The sequence below is a fragment of the Pyrgilauda ruficollis genome, unplaced genomic scaffold (assembly GCF_017590135.1).
Source record: "Pyrgilauda ruficollis isolate IOZ18807 unplaced genomic scaffold, ASM1759013v1 scaffold125, whole genome shotgun sequence".
Taxonomy (NCBI): Eukaryota; Metazoa; Chordata; class Aves; order Passeriformes; family Passeridae; genus Pyrgilauda; species Pyrgilauda ruficollis.
In genome coordinates, this window is record NW_024510877.1 from 109,545 (window position 1) to 128,193 (window position 18,649).

The 18,649-nt window shown below is 41.1% G+C and overlaps 1 protein-coding gene across 1 annotated transcript in view; it reads right to left on the reverse strand.

Moving 5' to 3' along the window:
- The window catches only part of PPP2R2A (protein phosphatase 2 regulatory subunit Balpha), a 33,637-nt gene that overhangs the window by 6,819 nt on the left and 8,169 nt on the right, over nucleotides 1–18,649 (reverse strand). The window contains exon 2 of the mRNA XM_041490627.1: nucleotides 1,175–1,272. The gene's annotated coding sequence lies outside the window, so the exon portion shown is untranslated. The remainder of the gene's footprint in view (nucleotides 1–1,174; nucleotides 1,273–18,649) is intronic.

An 18,649-nucleotide genomic window follows, 5' to 3' on the forward strand; every position in this document is an offset into this window, starting at 1 on the left:
GTGCAGTGAGGCAGAAAGGGGCACAGAATTCCAAATAAAACACTTATCTTTTATAGACTTTCATACATAAAATCTGCTCTAGACGGCTTGTTGGAACAACCAACTACCAACGCATCAGGGAACTAAGTCCCTAAACACAAATCATTCCCTAAATACAGAGAAGTCAAAAAATGCCCAAAACAATTCTGTGGAACTTCATGACAACCCAGGTGTTCTTCCTACTCCTGGATCCCAGCTCCTAAGGATGTGAGCACGGATTATGCTCCAAAACCCAAGGAGTCATTTAAATACAGCTCACCTGAGAGCTGGCAAGGAACTTCTGCAACTTTAAGCTACACTAGAGGATTCTTAAAAGCATCAATCTACAACTCAAGAATTAAAAGTAACAAAGAAATAAAAGGAATACAATAAAAAGCCACAAAATACCCCAAGATCTGGTGCCACACAGCCCCACTAGATGTCCCCACTGACCGAGGAGAGCTGCTGGCACAGGGATGGGGCCTCGCCCACAGATCAGCCCCCTGCTCTGGGAGCCGGAAATCCCAAGCTTTGGGAGTTTTAGAACGGAAATTGAAGGAAAAACTAAACAGAAACTAACAGTGGCATCTCCAGGCAGTGAGGTGACATCTCCCTGAAATCCATTCTAAGCACAGCAACTTCCAACTGCAGCCTCAGTTAAAATCGGGCACTGCAGCTCAGCTGCCCACTGCCGTGCAGGTACAGCCCAAAGACCAAAAAGCAAGGATAAAGGGAGAAAAGACACCTCTGCTGTGGGCATTCTGTGGTTTTACTCCACTGATACCAGAGTGCAAAAGGACATCTGAGGTCACAGTCACACACTTACTTAAGGGCAACTTTTAATATCCCCGTTTACAGTGAAATCTGAAATCATCATCACAGCCAGGAAGACTCATTGTATAAGAACCAACTTCAGCTCCCCCAAGGGTCTTCTGTGTCCTACCCCTTTTTGGTTTTCACTTTCAACATTCTTTAGACCACAACCAAAGAGTGTTTAAAATAACTTCTATCACAAAGTTCTCATTAAATTTCAGTATTGTAATCACTTATCACACAGGCATGCACTTTGTGTAAGGGGTTTTATAAAAACATGCTCCTTGTCTTTAAAAACAAAATAGAAAGAACATGTAATACAGTGTAATTAGACAGCACTCACCTCCTGCTCCTGTTGAAAGATGACAACTCTCCCTCCCTTGTCTCCTGTTGCTAACAACTCTCCAGAATGGTTAAATTCTACTGTAGAAATTATATCAGCTGCAGAACAAAAATAAATCCCACAGATTAATCATTCTTCTAAATACCAAGTGGTCAAGAAAGCCATGATTAAAAAAAAAACCCAAAACCATTTAAAAAATCATACTTAAGTTAAAGGACATCTATAAAATGCAAATAGAAGTTTCTTCAAAAAAATAACAGTAGTTTTTTAAGCTGTACATTTGAGAAGCATTTATAGATCACCATGCCAGAGCTACAAGCATGGTGTTGTGCATTATTTTTTTCTTAAAGTTTTAATATCCTCAACCTCTTAAAACTGATTTTTCTACTCTGACTCTACTTTAGAGAATACAGACTGTACCTTCCTAGAGCAACTGTGTACCTTTATTTTCTCAGTTTTTCCTAATGTATGATTTAGATACAATCATTATCCATATGACCTCAAAGCACCAAAGCACCTCTGTTTTTTTTTTGGTTTTTTTTTTTTTTTTTTTTTTTTTTTTTTTTTTTTTTTTTTTTTTTTCCCAGTACACATTTGATAACTTAAAGGCTAAAGGTATCAGGGGAGAAAAGTTCAGATGTCCATGTTTAAGGAGTGCAAGGAATAAACAGCTGCAAAAAACCTCAACAGTCTCCAAAACACCAGAGTACCTCTTCTGGGTGAAGAAGGTTTACATTATCAATAGTGTTTTGATGGGGAGTGCTAAAATTAAACTGTGAAGATCCACTGACAAGAACGGTAATCCCTAGTATCAAACTGAGCTGTTCATGCATCAGATAGGACAAATTACAATTTAGGCTCAAACCCACCCATTCAAATTTCCAAAGGTACAAATGCTCCCTGAACTCCAAATAGTTGAATCAGAAGCCAAACCATTTTTTAAACACCAAATTGAAACACAACTCTGTAAATCTAATTTTCTGCTGGAGAAACTACTTGAGAGTTTTACACACAAAAGTCTTAAGTCCATTTCACTTTCATGCCAGTCAGCTGTAGATAAACAGTATTTGCTGTGGGATGGTTTCTTTTTCTCCACTGCATTCATAACATTTTAGACTTAAACAAGATCAATGCCTGCTTGACTTAGAGCCAAACACCAGCTCCACAGAGTTTTGTATTCTTCAGCACAAACTGCCCTAGAGATCTCCCCCACAACCTCCCTGCCACTGTCACCTGGCACTGCTTATACTGGCTGGAATGTCTCCAAATAGAGTTAAGGACAGAAATACAACCTCAGCCTGTACCTCGCTGAGCCAGGATCCAGATCACACACAAAAAAACCCCTTTCATTCCAGTGCTCATCATTTTTTCATCCTAGAAGACAGCAGTTACTTCAGCCAGTCATTCTTCTACTTCTGACCAAGTTTAAGTGATTTATCTCACATCTGTAAGGCTTAAGATGCAAACCACTGAGCTGCAGATATGGTATTTAATAGGTACCTCTCCCAGGTGAATGGGGCACAGAGATAAGAAACAACTCACTAACGTGCAGAAAGAGAGAGGTGCAAACCAAGCAGTCCAATTTAGACTTTTTCACACAATGCAAAGCACATGGTTGTACTCCTCCAACAGGAGAAGACCTTAAAAAGTTATCAATTAATTGAAGAAAAACACACTAATGTATCTCAGCAGTGAGAAGTACACAGAATAATTACTATTGAGAAAAACAAAGACTTAACACTGCAAGCTCTGCCAGTCTCAAAACTGGTATAGACAACACAGTGAATCCAATGTGTCCATGTATGTGGAAAGAGAAGAGCAGGGAAAAAAATTGCCTTAGAAGTCTCATCTATCTATCTGAGAACAGATGGATAAATTAATCAAAGTACTTATTTGGTGGAAGTCGCTGGAAAGTTTAGAACAGGCAGCAATAGCAGCCAGAAAAACTTTTGTTTAAGGACAAAAATCTCTTTTTTCCTAGGTCTAATGATGCTGTATATTCTATTTAATAATAATACAAATCTCACACAGCAGAAAGACAACCACTTTTCTGGAGATCCAAGACATTCTTGCCTTTTTTTTTTAAATTTTCAGGAGAATCCAAGCTTTCTCCCAGTGATTTCCAAGCTGATACAGACCCTGCTTTATCACAGTCTCAAGTGCACAAACTTTCAGCACCCATATCCCACACCTCCAAGGAGTCCAGCAGGCTCAGGCAATGGTGAGAAGGTACTGAAAACTCTCCAGTGCTTGACTGACACCATGCAGATCATTCCAAGTACTGGATCAGTTTTAAATTAAAACCAAATACATTCCTTAGCAGCAATTGTAATGGAAAAATATTAATTTGTTTTAAAACTTATCAGATACATCAATAAATCCAATGTGCCTTCCACAGTGTAATCTTGGACTGTTCCCTCTTCAACAGCAAAAAAACGGTGCTAAAAACATGACAGAAAAAAAGTGATTTCTGCTTAAGTAATCCCAAACCAGGCCAAGATACAGATTTTACAAAGAAATCTGTACTAGAAAGCAAACAAGCAGTTGTACATGCAAACCCAGTAAGGTCCTCTTTGGAATTCCACATTCCCATACCTGGAAGAGGCAGACATCAGAGCACTGGTGCTGACCTCGGTGGATTTAAAGGTGTTGGAGAAATGACAGAGGAGCTTTTCAACCTCCCCAGTGCCTGATTTGCTTGTGGATTCTCATCTGTGTTAACATCCTCATTGCCCAAAACATGTACCCATCTTATCCCTCCTTTTCCTAATGACAGTTGTAATTCCTCGATGATTTTAGCCCTTCAGCACCACAAGAGAGTATCCCCAAACTGTGGTGTTTTCCCTCCTCTCCCTAGGTGGGAGCCTGCAAACACAGAGCTGCTCCTGCTGGCCACACGCTGGGAAATGATCCCTTCCCAGTGCCAGGAGCCCTTGGAAGGGATATTTAAGGGAGAAGCAGATGTGTAGTGCCCTACTGTCACCACACTGATGACTGCTGGAAATAGGATGCATTCCAGTGCCCTTTTCTTCCAGCACAATGTCAGAGATAAATAACCACTGACCCCTGATGTGATACCCAAACCCCTCCTAGGCCACAGTGTTATCTGTCACACCATAAGCTGGAGATCAGATTTGTCTTCTCCTCCCCTCAAGCATCTCAGGACATCTCTGACACCAAGCTGCAGCGTGACGTTGCCAGCGCTGAGGGTTTGAAACACTACATGGCAGCATCAATCACAAGAGATGAAGACACATTTGTGACAAAGACAGAAATCAGGACAGCAGGGTACACCTGCATTCCTGCAGGGCACCTGCAATACCAGTACCAAGTGAACCAGGTTTCTCCTTGCATAACTTGGAACCAAGAATTCAAAAGCTATTACATCATTTACAAGTGTTTCTCTGCACAGATCTATACACTTGTCCTTTAGTTCCATTCAATATCTCTTCACAGATACCTACTGTTGTAGAAACACTTCTGAGACAGCTAAATGCTTTCAAATAATGTTTGTAGTGACCTGAAAGCAAAGGGGTCGTGGGGTGGGAATCACCTACATAACCTGTAATCTATTAATGAATGAAAATGTTCTGCAGCAGTTGAGCAAAACACTATGGAAACACAGAGCTGCTGCACAGTTGTATCTCCACCTCAGAGATATAAAACTCTATAGTCAAACCAAGCCACTGACCACAAAAATGTCAAACTAAAGGGAGGTTTTGGTCCCTGATCCATCAGGACATGGAGACAGGGCAGAGTCTGCCTCCCCCAGAGCCATCCAAAGCTTCCTACAGCTGTCCCAGATCCAGCAGCTACAATCTGGCAAAGCTTTCCTCTCCTTCTGCACATCATCTTTATTTTCACAACCTGCTTTAAGTTTTTTAAGCTCCAGTGAGATATCTTCGCTTTTCAAGTGCTCGAACAAAAATCAAAACCACCAGCAAGATCTGGACACTTGACTGGATTCAAGCAGGACTAAATTCTTCCACAGCAGATATGGAGACAGAAACTGGAGGAGCAATAAAAAAAAAAAAAAAAATCAAAACATGGTGTTTGACTTTGACAGGGAATAGGCAAAGGATAAAACACATCTCAGAGCTTCAGGTAAGGCTCTGAGGCCACTGGGCCAGTGCACTGGAAAGAGAACCAGTTCAAATTAAAAAAGAAGAATAAAGGAATCCAACAGATCTCAAGTGCCTTTTCCCCTGTTAAAAGGAGAGTTTGGAACAAGAAAAATTCAGTGACAAATACTTAAACACACTTTCACACTCTGGGGGCCCTCCACATGTTGCAGTGAATGCAGAACATGTGCACTGTCACCATCAAGTTTTCTAAAACTTTAAAGAAAGGATTGTGGTGAAGTTTTACCAATGTCCAAATGTCTATGGAAAAAGGGAATAAACCAGCTTCATCAATCCAAACCAGCAAAAGAAAACCGTAATCCAATGACTTCATTCCAGAAGGCCCATCACAAACCTGAAAAGCAATTCTGTATTAACTTTGTTTCCAATAATATAATAAAGAGGATTTTATTAGTAGAGAAGAGGCTATCTGTTTTAATGTTCCATGAACTTTATATAAACTCTGCCTAGAAAACATGCTTGGTAGGCAAAACATGTCACCTACTCTGCAGCAGCGAGTCAATCATGGCAGGAACAAAGAGAGTCTTTATTTCACCAGACCCAAAAGGTTTCTGTGCAAGTTTTTGGTATCACGTTGATCTGCTGCCTAAGCAGAGAGCAAGTAAATCAGAGTGTTTACACAAGTGGAGCAATCTCTTGATGTTTCCAAGAACTGAACAAAGAATTGTAACATTTAAAAAGCATTTTTAAATTATTTAGGAAGCATTGTTTATATACCTTCCCAGTGGCTCAAAACACCATTTCTGGAATTTTCCAAAGGAGCAACTCAAAACAATCTTAAACAAGATTATAAAAATCCATATAGCAGAGCAGATTATTTACAGGTTGGCAATTCTGTTCTATCAAGTGAAAACCGAATTTGCTGACCTAACATGGAGACCACGTCCTCAGTTTATCAGCCTGGAAAAGCTATTTTCATGAAACTAAACATCAATCAATCATTCCAAGGATACTTCAGAAACTGTCTCAAAAGAAAAACATTAAGAAACCAACTTTTAGGATTAGTATTAAAATCCATGGAAGCTCAAACAGCCTCAAACTGAGGAAGCAGCAGAGGAGTGGATAAATATAATGGGAGATAAAGGCAATGAAATATTTGAATTTGATGCAGAATTGCTGAATATGCCTGAGCCATTCTTCCTAGAGAGAGCAAGAATATCTGTCCAGGAGAACCTGCAGACATTAAGTGTCTGGAAATCACTTGTGGGGTGTTTGATCCTTTCAATCCAGGGTGAGGCAAACCTCCCTGTTTCAAACTACTGAACAGATGGAACTTCCAGAAACTCCAGCTCAAGTCACAGCTAATGACAGAAATGTATGGCTTTTGATTGGACTTTCTTGCCTCCAATAATGGTTTTGTTTTGGAATTATGTACTTCATCATTGGGAAAATACCCCAGTCAAACAATTAAAGACACTGAAGAGGAAACAAAAGTTCTTCCAAAGCTTCAAATATTTTAAGCAGCCGCACAATACACTGAGTCATCCCACCAACACCCCACTGTTTGTGATTTGGATTTACTCCTTTATCCAGAGCCCTGATATATTGTGTATTTATTTCTGAAGGTAGATAGTGAGGTGTTAATCCCAAAGTGAACAGGAAGGCTGTTTAAACAAGGTTAAGGCAGGGTGACCGACCACATGCCTGTGTGCAGAGGAGGGCTCCCAACACAGGGTACCACAACTTCACACCCCAGGAAAAGAGTGAGAGAAAAATGCCACGCACTGTTTAGTGCTGGTGGTGTAAAAGAAAACACCCTCTGCATTCCAGCCTCATCCCTAATTTAAGTCTGTGGAGAGGGGGAGGGGAACACAAGGACTGTATGCTCTAAAGTTACCATGACCTGTTTTACTATTGACTTCATTTCCCTCTTCTTCATTCACTTGCCTGAAGGATTCCCTGCATTCATTCCGGCTCCCTGAAGTGACTAGGTAACAAATCCAAAGGCAGTTGGGAGAAGGCATTCTTACTGTTCAATTTACTACTTGAGACTCATTCCAAAAGTCCTTTAAATAGATCTCTTCTCTACTAGAGAGGGCATTAAAAATGCATTAATTCCTTAAAATATGGGGACAGGAAGAAATGCACATAGAAATAGAAAAGCCAGAAAGGGGTTATTGCCCTTGTGGCAAAAATCCTCCCTCTGTGCCATGCATCTCCGCCAAAGTCAGCTGGTTCCTTGTTCTCTCCCAAGTACCAGTTCTGGAATTTGGCAGCACAAAGCTGCCCTCCTTCCCAGGGAGGGGAATTTGTCTGATGGCCAACTCGCTTCTCAGTGCTGTTGGCCCTGCCGGGGCAGACACAAACACAGGAGCCCAGGGTGCAGCTCCAGCAGACAGTAATCAGGCTGGGTTTGCTGGGTTGTGCTTCGCACACCTGGGAGCTGTACAGAGAGGAGGAAGATTTACAGAGTGCTCCCTGGCCTGCACATTCACTCCAAGTGAGTGAACTCACTTGAACAGGCCTGGGAGGCTGAAAATTAAGAACGTGACCATGACGAAGTCATCATTTTCCTGCTGATGCTGAAAGCACGCAGTGCTGTTTGGTGAAGATGCACTTCAGCGCTGAGACTCACCCAGTCCTATTCACATCCCTACCCACATGTAGCATAGACAAGATACCAGTGGCCAAACAGGGAATACACACAGTATTCCACAGCATAAGTTACTCACCTAAGTAAAATAATCAAATAGAAACCTTGTCAAGCAGGCCTAAGCCACCATAACTTCGCTCTAATTTCTTGGACTCCTCTATATTCCTGTTTCTTTTCTTTTATTCACCCTTTCTTCTCCCTTTCCTTTTCCAACTTTGCCAAACCTTTGAGGAAAGATACACTAGGGAAGTTCTAGTTCAACAATGAGTTCAACTTTGGATTAGAAAGCCATTATTATTATTCATTATTATTGCTACTACACATTTAATTTTTAACTTTTTATTTAGCTCCCTAAAGTTAAAGTTTGATACTGCCTGATTAAGCTTTTCCAGTTACTTCCTAAGTCACCTTAGCATGCCCCATGCCTGCCCTGCTCACTGTGGGCTCCCAGGTAAGCAGGACTCTACTCTTGCACAGCAAAGCACAGCTCAGTGTGGCACATCCTCCTGACATCACTCTTTGTGCTGTCAAATCCATGCACCAGCAATGACAGCAAGAACACTCTGTTATCACCAGCCTTCAGAAGCAGGAGCTGGAATTAATCACTTTTTTTAATGGGAGGTGGAACTGGAGGCAAGGGAAAGAATCAGTACTCCAGGACAGGATTTGTGTGTATTAGGACAGCTTAGAACTTACAGCTGCATTTGTAACACTTAGATACTCTAGAGATAATACTCAAGTACATACAATGTTGTTTTGGTGGTTTTGCAAATTCATGCAAATAACTTTTGTTAAGCGTCATGGCTTCCTAGAAAACACAACAGCAAACTTCCATCCCTTCCCACGGCAGGAACAGTGGCACCAGCCCCAGTCTTGTTGCCAGTAGTTTTATGTAAGGCCAGTAATGCTCCTAAATAGCTTTACTGGGCTCAGCACTCAGAGCAGAGCAACTCCAAATCCATCTGTCCCATGCACCAGAAGCTGCTCCTCCCTGCAAAGCCAAAGTGAGAAGATGGCATTGGAACTGCAGAGAACAGGATTATCACAGAAGTGACTCAAAAGCTTCTACAAGTTGGGACAGGAACAAATATGTAGATCAAGTATTTTACAAGGTAAGAGTAAAGCAGAGAACAGAATCACCATCTGCTAATCTCTCATCTGGAACAGCAGCTTCTTATGCATCCAGAAATCTTTATGGGATCTTGAGTTAATCGTGGCATCAAAGTAATAGCCTCATTTAAAGAGAATTCACAGAAAGCACAATCTATGGTCAACATTACAATCCAGGTCTGAGAGGCAACAGCACACTGGATGTTTTAACTCTTGTGTTTGTCACACACTTGTGTCTCACTTGGGCAACTGCTTCAACATCTCTGCTCAGGGCAAGTTTCCACCACTAAAACTACCATTATTTTTCCCCACAGTCCATTCCTGGACCAAGGCAAGAGACCAACAAAGAATTGTGCAAACCTAGCAACTCTCAGAATGAGCAGAAATCACTGCAGGGAACACTTATCTTCAACAGACACTGCCACCACCTCAAACTTCTGTGAGCAATGGTAACACATTTCATTTCTATTAAACAATTTGTATTTTGCTAAGCTAACAAAGTTCACTAAGACTGAGCTGAAGGCATCAGATGAGCAAATTTGCTGTGGGGGAAAGCAAGGAACACACTCAGGAGCAACCACATCTCCAGTTAGCACAGCTGGATTTACAAAGGCCATTGAGCCCACACCCAAAATGCCAATTAACTGCATTTCTGTCTACAGCCTCCATGAGGTTCCATCTACAACAAGGCCAGAATCTAGCTTTGCTAGAACAGAAAGAAAACTTATTTAAAGCTCAGACCCCTGGCTTCCTGTCTCCATCTATAGTAGGAAACTCAAGTCTCCAGTGCACAGGACTCCAAGACACCTGTGGTGGCAGGGAAGAAAAAACAGAGATGACAAACAGCAGCACGTCAAAGCACTCTGAAAACAGATGTGTCAGATACTGATGTGTCCCTGCTTCCTGCCACTGAAAATGACATAAAATTGCTCTTAAATTTTATCTTTGTGAAAAGAAAGCATTCACACTGAAAAATAATACCATAAGCTTTAGGAAGGAACTTTTACACCTTAAATTGATTCAGAGCTGTGATCCACTGTGCAACACCTGTACCACGCTCACTGTAACCACCTGGCTGTGGGTTTTATTTCTGCTCACCAAGTCTGGCACTGCACTCTGTAACTCCTTTCAAGCCAGCTTCACGACAAACCTACAGAAGAAAGAAACCCTAGGGGGCTAGGATTTCTTAGCAGGAAACAGTCCTGAAATGGCCCCTTGAAACCATTTCATCTGATGAGAGATTTTAATAGTTTTGGAGTTTTTAACCCCAAACAAGTTTTTATTAGTAAGTGTTTCAAAAATGACTGTGAAAAATCCTCTCACAACAACAGCAGACAGAAGAATGTTCTCTCTATACCAACAAATGCAAAGCTCTTTGGTTTCTGGATAGAAACCATTAACCCTCATCATGCTGATTAACTGCTTTCTATTTTTAAACTTTAAGACATGACTGCAGTTCCCTTCAGAACACATGCACAGATCAAGAGGATAATTCCCTCCTTCTACCAAGCAAAAAAGTATCAACTGAATGAATTTAGTTCAAAAGATGCTGCAAACCAGAGCTCCCAGTACTTGCCCCTTGGCTGGACATGATCTAGTTGGGAGAACAGAAGAAGGCACAAGCAGCCTGATCTCTTGCAGAGAAGCAGGAAAATAAATACATTTACAACAGACCAGACAAATAAACACCCCAAAAAACTCCTGCTAACTGGGCTGCCCACACCCAGACACTGCAGATTTAACAGGTAAAGGTTAACCTGGGTCCAGCAGTAGTTGATGTGAAAAACATAACACCTTGGAATCAGCAAAACAGGAGTGTGGCCCTCGCTGCAGTTCCCAAGTCCTTGGGAGCTGCCTCCACCTCTGAGGATGTATTTTACAGGTACACCCAAGGTACACCCTACAGTCCTTCCCATCCTGGAATTGAGGGGGTGTGTGTCTGAAGCTTCTTCCAGAGATCCACAACTCTGGGAGATTGCTGCTGTCCCAGTAACTCCATGTGAACACTACTGCAAAGTGGGGACATTACCAGCTCAAGACAGAGCCATTTTTCAACTCTACATGAGCTACATCAGCTTGAAAATACTCCAAACTCAATAATAAAGGATTATTTAATACCTGACAAGAATTCCCTGGAGGCTCTAAAGGTATCTTCTGCCCAGAAACCACTCAGAGCAGTTACAGCACTCTGTGAAAGGCAGCTCAACCTCAAGATGGGCTGAGGCATTATTTCACTTTATCCTAATAGTTTCTAGTCTTTGCAAGAGGCCTCCAAGTTTTCATTCCAGGAATAAATGTGATTAGGAAAACAACAACTAAGTCAATTCCCTCTTTTAAATCTTCATTACACAAGTGCTGAGTTTTTCCCCCAAAGAATATCCTAAATAATGTATTCAAACAGGGGATTCCACCTTACATCATCAGCACTGCAAACATATTTAGGAAGGTAACAGAAATACACATCCACATGGAACATTTTGCTGGGGACAAAGAGCAAGTGATGAGCATTTAGTTCACATGTCTTAATAAACATGCTTCCCAAACTCAAATATTCCTTCAAATATGGCAGGAAGTGCCTATTTGCTTTTCCTATTCATACTAATTCAGGTCTATTGTTGGCTGAAACAAAGGTCTTTCAACCTGCATAAACCCTTCCCAGGACATTTGACACCAGTTTATTAATATCATAAACAGGAGAGGCTGGAGTGGCAGAAATCCAGCCCCACTCCTGGTACCCAGCTGAAATCACCTCAGAAAGGATGGTGTTTCACAGTTTGTGGAATTACAACATTTATCCAGGACCAGGAACAACCAGTTGGAGGTCACAGCATCTCATTGAGCCTCTTCTTTGCAGCTACTGCAATATTACAGAATAATAATAATTTTTTTTAAAGGGCTCAATCTGTTCACAAGCTTTCCTCCTTCCAAGCAGAATTGTTCTGCTTTTAAACAAAAAAGTAATCAGCAGTAAATCCAGCATTTCAGCATTTTTAAATACCAGGCACCTGTTTGATGGAAAAGCTACTGTGGGGTTCAGTTTCCTAACCTCACAAAATTCAGCTGCTGAGAGCAACCAACTCCTGAAGCTTAAATCTATTTTCAGGCAGGGAAGAGGAAAAGAAGAGTGGCCCTCCTACTGAAGATGTGTCACACTCAGTGTTGCATCAATTCCCTTTCAATTACAGTGAAAACTCCTCTTCACTCACAGTCTAGGATTACCAAAAAAAGACTGGGAACAGTAGTTATCCAGAGGTTAGATAACAGCACAATTGGAGGCTATGCACCCTAAGTGCTCCATGAGAAATTATGAGTTTGACAGGAAAAAAAAAAAACAGACACACAAAATATAAAAAATACCCTACCTAAGCAACATTTGTGTTAAAACCCTAAATGCACTATAATGCTTAAGTCACTTTGTTTCATAACATCATCTGCCATAAAATCCACCTGACATCCTGTGTACCTGGCCTAGGTTTGCTTGTGCCCTGCTGCTACCACAGGCCACGCCAATTACACTTAATCTGGAGAGATTGTGTCCCTGTTTTGATGCAAAGTAGCCCAGAACCTCAAGCTTCCATCAAGTGCCACAGAATTCTGGGAACCAACAAAGTTTTTAACAGCCCATAAGAGCCAAACCTTCCTGAAATGCACTGAAAAAAATGAGCATGCATGTATTCTTTGGTGCTGCAGCAATAAAACTCTACCTCAAAGCAAATTTATTTTATCCCCAAGTGAAATATTTCCTAGAAGGCAAGAACATGAAATCTATGGTTTGTTTGAAGGGGGACTGGCAGTCTCAGGGTACTCTGCTTCTACAGTTTTGAACAGAGATAAAACATTAGGTATTACTGCAACGTAGAGATAATTTGGCTAAGTTACACAAGAAACAGCTTCCTTTCCTTGGAATTTTCCTGTTTCAACCACGCCTTATCCCTTTAAGCAAAGTAGCTGCACTAAGTGCTATACACAATCCATACCAGCTCTAGTTCTTTCAGAAACACTTTCAGCTACCAAAACCTACACTGATTTCTGAGGCAAAGATGACAGAATGGTTTAGTTATATTTGTATTGTGCAGAATTTCGTTTGGGAGTTACTCATAATTTCTGTCCTTTGTACAACTGCATACAGATCATACATATCTAATTATAGTGGAACAAAATTAACTCCAGCAGGAACCAACTTCATGCCCACAATTGCTTCATTTGAGATCCCCTCAGGTGCCTGAATGTTCTATCACTATCACTCACAAAACTGGGACTTGCTGAGCAATAGAAGGAGAATTGAGACAAAAAAACTTTTAAATAACAGATTTGATGATTTATCCTCTAACACAGTATTTGCCTGGTTTTAAAACTCTGGTACATTACTTGTTCCAACATCTTTTCTGCCTGCAGTGCTTTAACTTACAACCTAACATTAATGAAGTTGCAGCAAAACTGCATATCTATTTCCAAGAGGGTAACAACTCAATTTTAGCACTGCTGAAGACAAAAATTCATGCTTACTGATTTTCCAGAATAAACTTCACGCTGAAACAAAGAAATTAAATATCTATTTATGACATTTGTGAGCTGCAGAAAACACCCTTGCAGACCTGGAGATTAAGTGCATCCTAGGAATCTATAAAGATTCAGGAGACCCCAACTCCACCTCAAGGCACCACTCCCTGGAAAACCTGTATGCACAGAGCTAAATCACAGTTCATTCTCTCAAGGCTCCTCAGGGTTTATCCACAACGCTCACACAAGTGCTCCATAATTCTCCTAAGACATGCTTTAAAATGCAAGTTATACAGAGTATAGGGATTCCCCAAAACACATCAGAAGTATTTGACTGAGTCTTATTGAAGCTTTAAAGCTTTATTTCTTCTCTCTGTGATAAATATGTTGGCAATGTATCTCTTTTGCAAACCCAGGCTAATTACCCCTTGGTAGCACTAGGGCTTTGCTGGACTGCAGAGCTGCTTTATTTATACTTCCCAGTTTCTCAGGGAGCTGCTCTCAATGTGCCTACAAAGAATGAAAAAGAATGTTCATGAAACAAAAAAATGTGAACCAAGCTCAGAAAGATCACCTAGGCCTTCAAAAAGAAAAAGGAGTCAGCAGTTCAGCTGTTCTTCCCACCAAGAAAGATGGAGAGGGACTATTTACAAGGGCCTGGAGAGGCAGGACAAGAAGGAATGGGTTCAAACTGAAAGAGGGTGGGTCAAGATGGGATATTGGCAATAAATTCCTCCCTGTGAGGCTGGTAAGGGGCTGAGATTGAATTCCCAAGGAAGCTGTGGCTGCCCCAGATCTAGAAGTGTCCAAGGCCAGGCTTAGAGCACCCTGGGATAGTGGAAGATGTCCCTGCCCATGGCAGGCGGTGGCACTGGATGGGCTTTAAGATACCTGCCAATCCAAACCATTCCAGGGTTCTGTGACTCCCCGTTATCAGCACAACGTCAGTGCCTCAGAGCAGATTTCCATTCCAGCCTTGCTGCACCCCCACCCACAGTGCAGGTGCTCCTTCAGCAGAGACAACTTCAGACATAGTGAAGATCTCAGAGATCCTTCTGAGACTGCTCAGTGGCCACAGCCAAAGTTTTTTAATGAACATCCAAGGGGAGCAGTAGGTACAGCTGAGAGATTTGCCTTGAGACAGTGTCCTAAAGCTCTCCTGTGGGGCTGGTCTCAGTGACCCCATCCTCACTCTCACACCTGATAAAACACATTTCCTATGATAACCAGGGCTCGAGGACACTTCAGAGTCACCACTCTGAGCAGGGATTTCTCAAATGCCAAAGTTATTTTTATACACTTTGATTGCTTTTAAAAGGGGATTTATTCTTTCTTAGGAAAAAAGTTTATGAGCAACAGGACCAGCAGAGAATCAGCCCTGTGACCCAGGCAAAACATGGAAGTATTTATTCACCTCTTTTCTAATTCACAGAGTGTTTACAAGTTTCTCCTCAAGACTACAAATGACTCAAGACAGCTTACACCAATTATAACAGAATTTTCTATAAAATACTACTGTATTACTTATTCAAGTGGGTGTTTACCTGCACAGCACTGGAAAATATAGCCCATTTCCTAGTGCAGGTATTCATTCACATAACAAACATCCAATCAACATAAATTTTGATGTCTGTTCATGGGAAGAATAAATAATTTTAATTTCAAGTTGTATTTACTTGAACCCTAACCTAATGCTTAGTTATTACCTAATAGCTTTTATTTTAAAAAATCCAGAAAGAGAATCAACTTGCTTCTGCTCATATTTATCAATTTTTATTATCCTTTTCCCCCCTATGCTCAAGATAGGTGATTTGTGAGTTCTTGGATCTAATTTGATTGGTAATTATTTAATTTTTAATTCCTGCTGACAGCCTCTACCTAACCCTGTAGAAAAATTCCTCACATCCACCATAATATCTACCCTGAAGTACACACTAATAACAGGCTAAACAGTCCCGCAGCAGACCTTACTTCTGATCTTTCCAGGGTTTGTTTGTGTTCCCAAGTAGTACAGAGCTATTTATGGAAAAATCTCTGCTGGAATCACAGCCAGAATTTCAATAGGCTGCACAGCACAGTGCAGTCAGGAGCTGCTGGTCTGTTTGCAAATAACAATATATTTGGAAATAACATACTGGGCCATTGTTCTGCACATAGAGAAAAGAAGCCTTCAGGCAATGCCTTTCTTGTCACTGAGAAAGCTACAGACAGAGCTCTGCAATAGCTTCATTTTCTCTTTTTGCTGAAGCCAATCCGGAACACATACCGCAGGTTAAAATTTAGTAATAGTATTATTACAGAAAAAATAATACTTTAGCAATGCCTTTCAAAATTAGAACTCTGTGACTCGGTGTGCATTCCTGTTGTAGAGATAAAAAAACAACTCTTCAAAACTACCCTGCTGTTTCAGACTCTTCTAACACATTCTTTGACCAAAGGATTTATTTCAGGTGCAAAGTTCAGGCCAAACATTTGGAGGCCTTTAATCTTTGGTGTGTAGAATGCAGGAGGCTGTTGTGGCTCAGACAATGCATGAAGTGCCTCCTTCTAAGCAAGAAAAATGAAGTCAGAAATTCCTCTTGCCTCCCAGAAAGGCAGGGAGGGAGGGCAGGAGAAAGGGCTGCTCTCCAGCTGGATTTCAGGCAGCCTGCCGGGGAGCACAGGGCCTGTGAAGGTCACAAGTACAACTGAAGTTTCCAGCTGAGATAAATACACAGCTCTATGAAGTGACTGGAAAATCAAAATTGCTGATTACTTCCCTCACTCTGGTCACTCATTCAGCTATCAGTTCCTTTTAATACCTAATGCCTCTTTAGTGGCACTTGGAACTTAAAGAACAGTCTTCCTTTGCCCAGTGGCCTTTTCTTCCCCTGCCCTACCTCCCTCCAACCCCCAACTTGGCAAGTGTTTTCCTGTGTTTCTATTCTGGCCCAAGCATACATGCCTCAGCCTCTTTTAAAAAATCATTATTAAACAGAAGCCAATTCTAATTTCTGGCCTGGACTTTGAGAACCCTAACACATGGAATCTTGACAACTCCAAGGCATATTTATAACACCTCTTAAAATTATATATATAGTCTACTAATCAAAGCAAAATACCAACCTTTATTTTTAAGTGCTTGTTTCAAATATGTCTGTTTATAGATCAGGACCTTTTCTGTGGGTTTTGGAAGAGTTGTATAACAGATTATATATATATATATATATATATATAAATTGTTTATATATGTTGTACGTATGTTTGATATATAAAAAGGAGAGAGTATTTTGGTAGTGTTACTGTCCTGCAAGGATGTCAAAGATCATTACAAAAAACTACCAAAGGCTTTGGAACCTTATTTTAGGGAACACCACACAGGTCTCACAAGTAGGGAAAATAAAGCAGGGAAGGGTTAAAATTACTCCAAAGAAAACAACTGCAGATAATTACTTCCAGTTATCTCCATTTCTAGTTTTCCACCAGTCTCCCCACCATGCCCTGGGATATTGGCATTTAAATTTAAACTTTTAAGTTGGCAAAAAGTAAAAGAGTAGTAAGAGCTCTGTAAGAAAATGGACCTCAGACCAAATACCCCGGTTAGAACAAACATGAATTGGAAGATGCCAAACAACTTCCAGCTGAATGCAACATAAAACCCCTGGAAAAAGAATTTCAGTATATACATTAAAAAGTTTATGGGCACAAAGAAAAGCTTATCTTGAGAACTCCTTCAGAAGGACAGTGAGCAAGCAGCAGAAAGGAAATCAGGACACAACCCTACCAAGACATTTTTCTAACACAGACGTGCTCCTAACCAGGGTGGAGAAACACCTTGCACCAGTGCTGCACCATGACCTGGTTGCACAGCTGTTGATGCCAATTCAGAACCAGCAGAATGATGAGCATCCTCCAGAACCAGGCAGATGTTTGGTACTCCCAGGCTTGGGATGAGCTTCCTCAGGTCACACCAAGCAAAAGCACCCCAAGCTCCAGGGAGCCAACAACCTCATGTGCAGACAAAATCCAAGGGATTTTGTTTTGTTCCAAAGGCTCTTTGTCTTCCTCCTGCCCTTTCCTCTGAGGCATTTCATTACTGGGAGACACAAATGAGCTGGGTTAAGCACAGCACGTGTCCTGCTGCAGGAACACAACCCTGCTGTCAGCTCCTGCTGCTTTCCAGAGCAGGTTACCGCTTCCAGAAGGATCTGGAATAAAATTAAAGTCCCTAGATAATTCTTTAACACCCCCTGCCACCCCCAAAAAAAAGTGTAAGATTTAGCTTAAACAAACAAAGAAATAAAACTATATCAAAACAATGACATGAAGCTGTAAGGACTGAAAAAAAGGCAGAAGGATTATACAGAAAGTTTTAAACTTCTGGGCAAAAAGCCATTCCTGCCAGTTCCACATTCCAGTAAAACAGCTTATGAATGTTTGACTACTACCTCTATAAACAGTGACATTTTCTCACTGCTGGGCTATATAATGAACACTGTAGGCTTCAACTGCTGTTTGTTCATACTGATCTATGAAAAGAAATGTCCTCAAATACAAATCTCAGTGCACTGAAAGTTGAGTTTTCATGTGAAAGGCAGACTATGAACAAGCAGGGATCAACTGTGAATGAGAAAAGGCTGAGAAGGAGGCTGAACTGTTCCCAATTCCATATTTTCCCATGTTGCCTTAGAACCATTATCAACTCTCCAAGAGAAGCAATCCATCCTTCCACCTCTCATCCCATTCCTGCAGAACTACCACCTATCCCACCACAAATATTTGCTAAAAGTTGGACAAATTAGGTTTGGAGAAGCTAATGTGGAATCAAATTAATCCAAAAGGAATCCAAGAAATGTAATTTTCATTTGGGTTGGTTTCCCCAAGTGACCACCCTGGAACTCAGGGATCACCTGGCTCAGCTCAAGGCAGTGACAGGCAGAGGCACCAGGAAGGACCATTTTTCTCAGGAGCAGCAGCTACTTGAAGTGACAACAAACCTACAGGCAGGCTGGGGTGTAATTTGAATTCTAATTCCTCTTCCCACATCAAGGTCACACTTCAAAACAAGCCAAACAGGGTAATCATTAAAAAATAATCTAAATTTTTCTTTATTATCGCCAATATTTCTATATATTATTCCCTACTCAATGC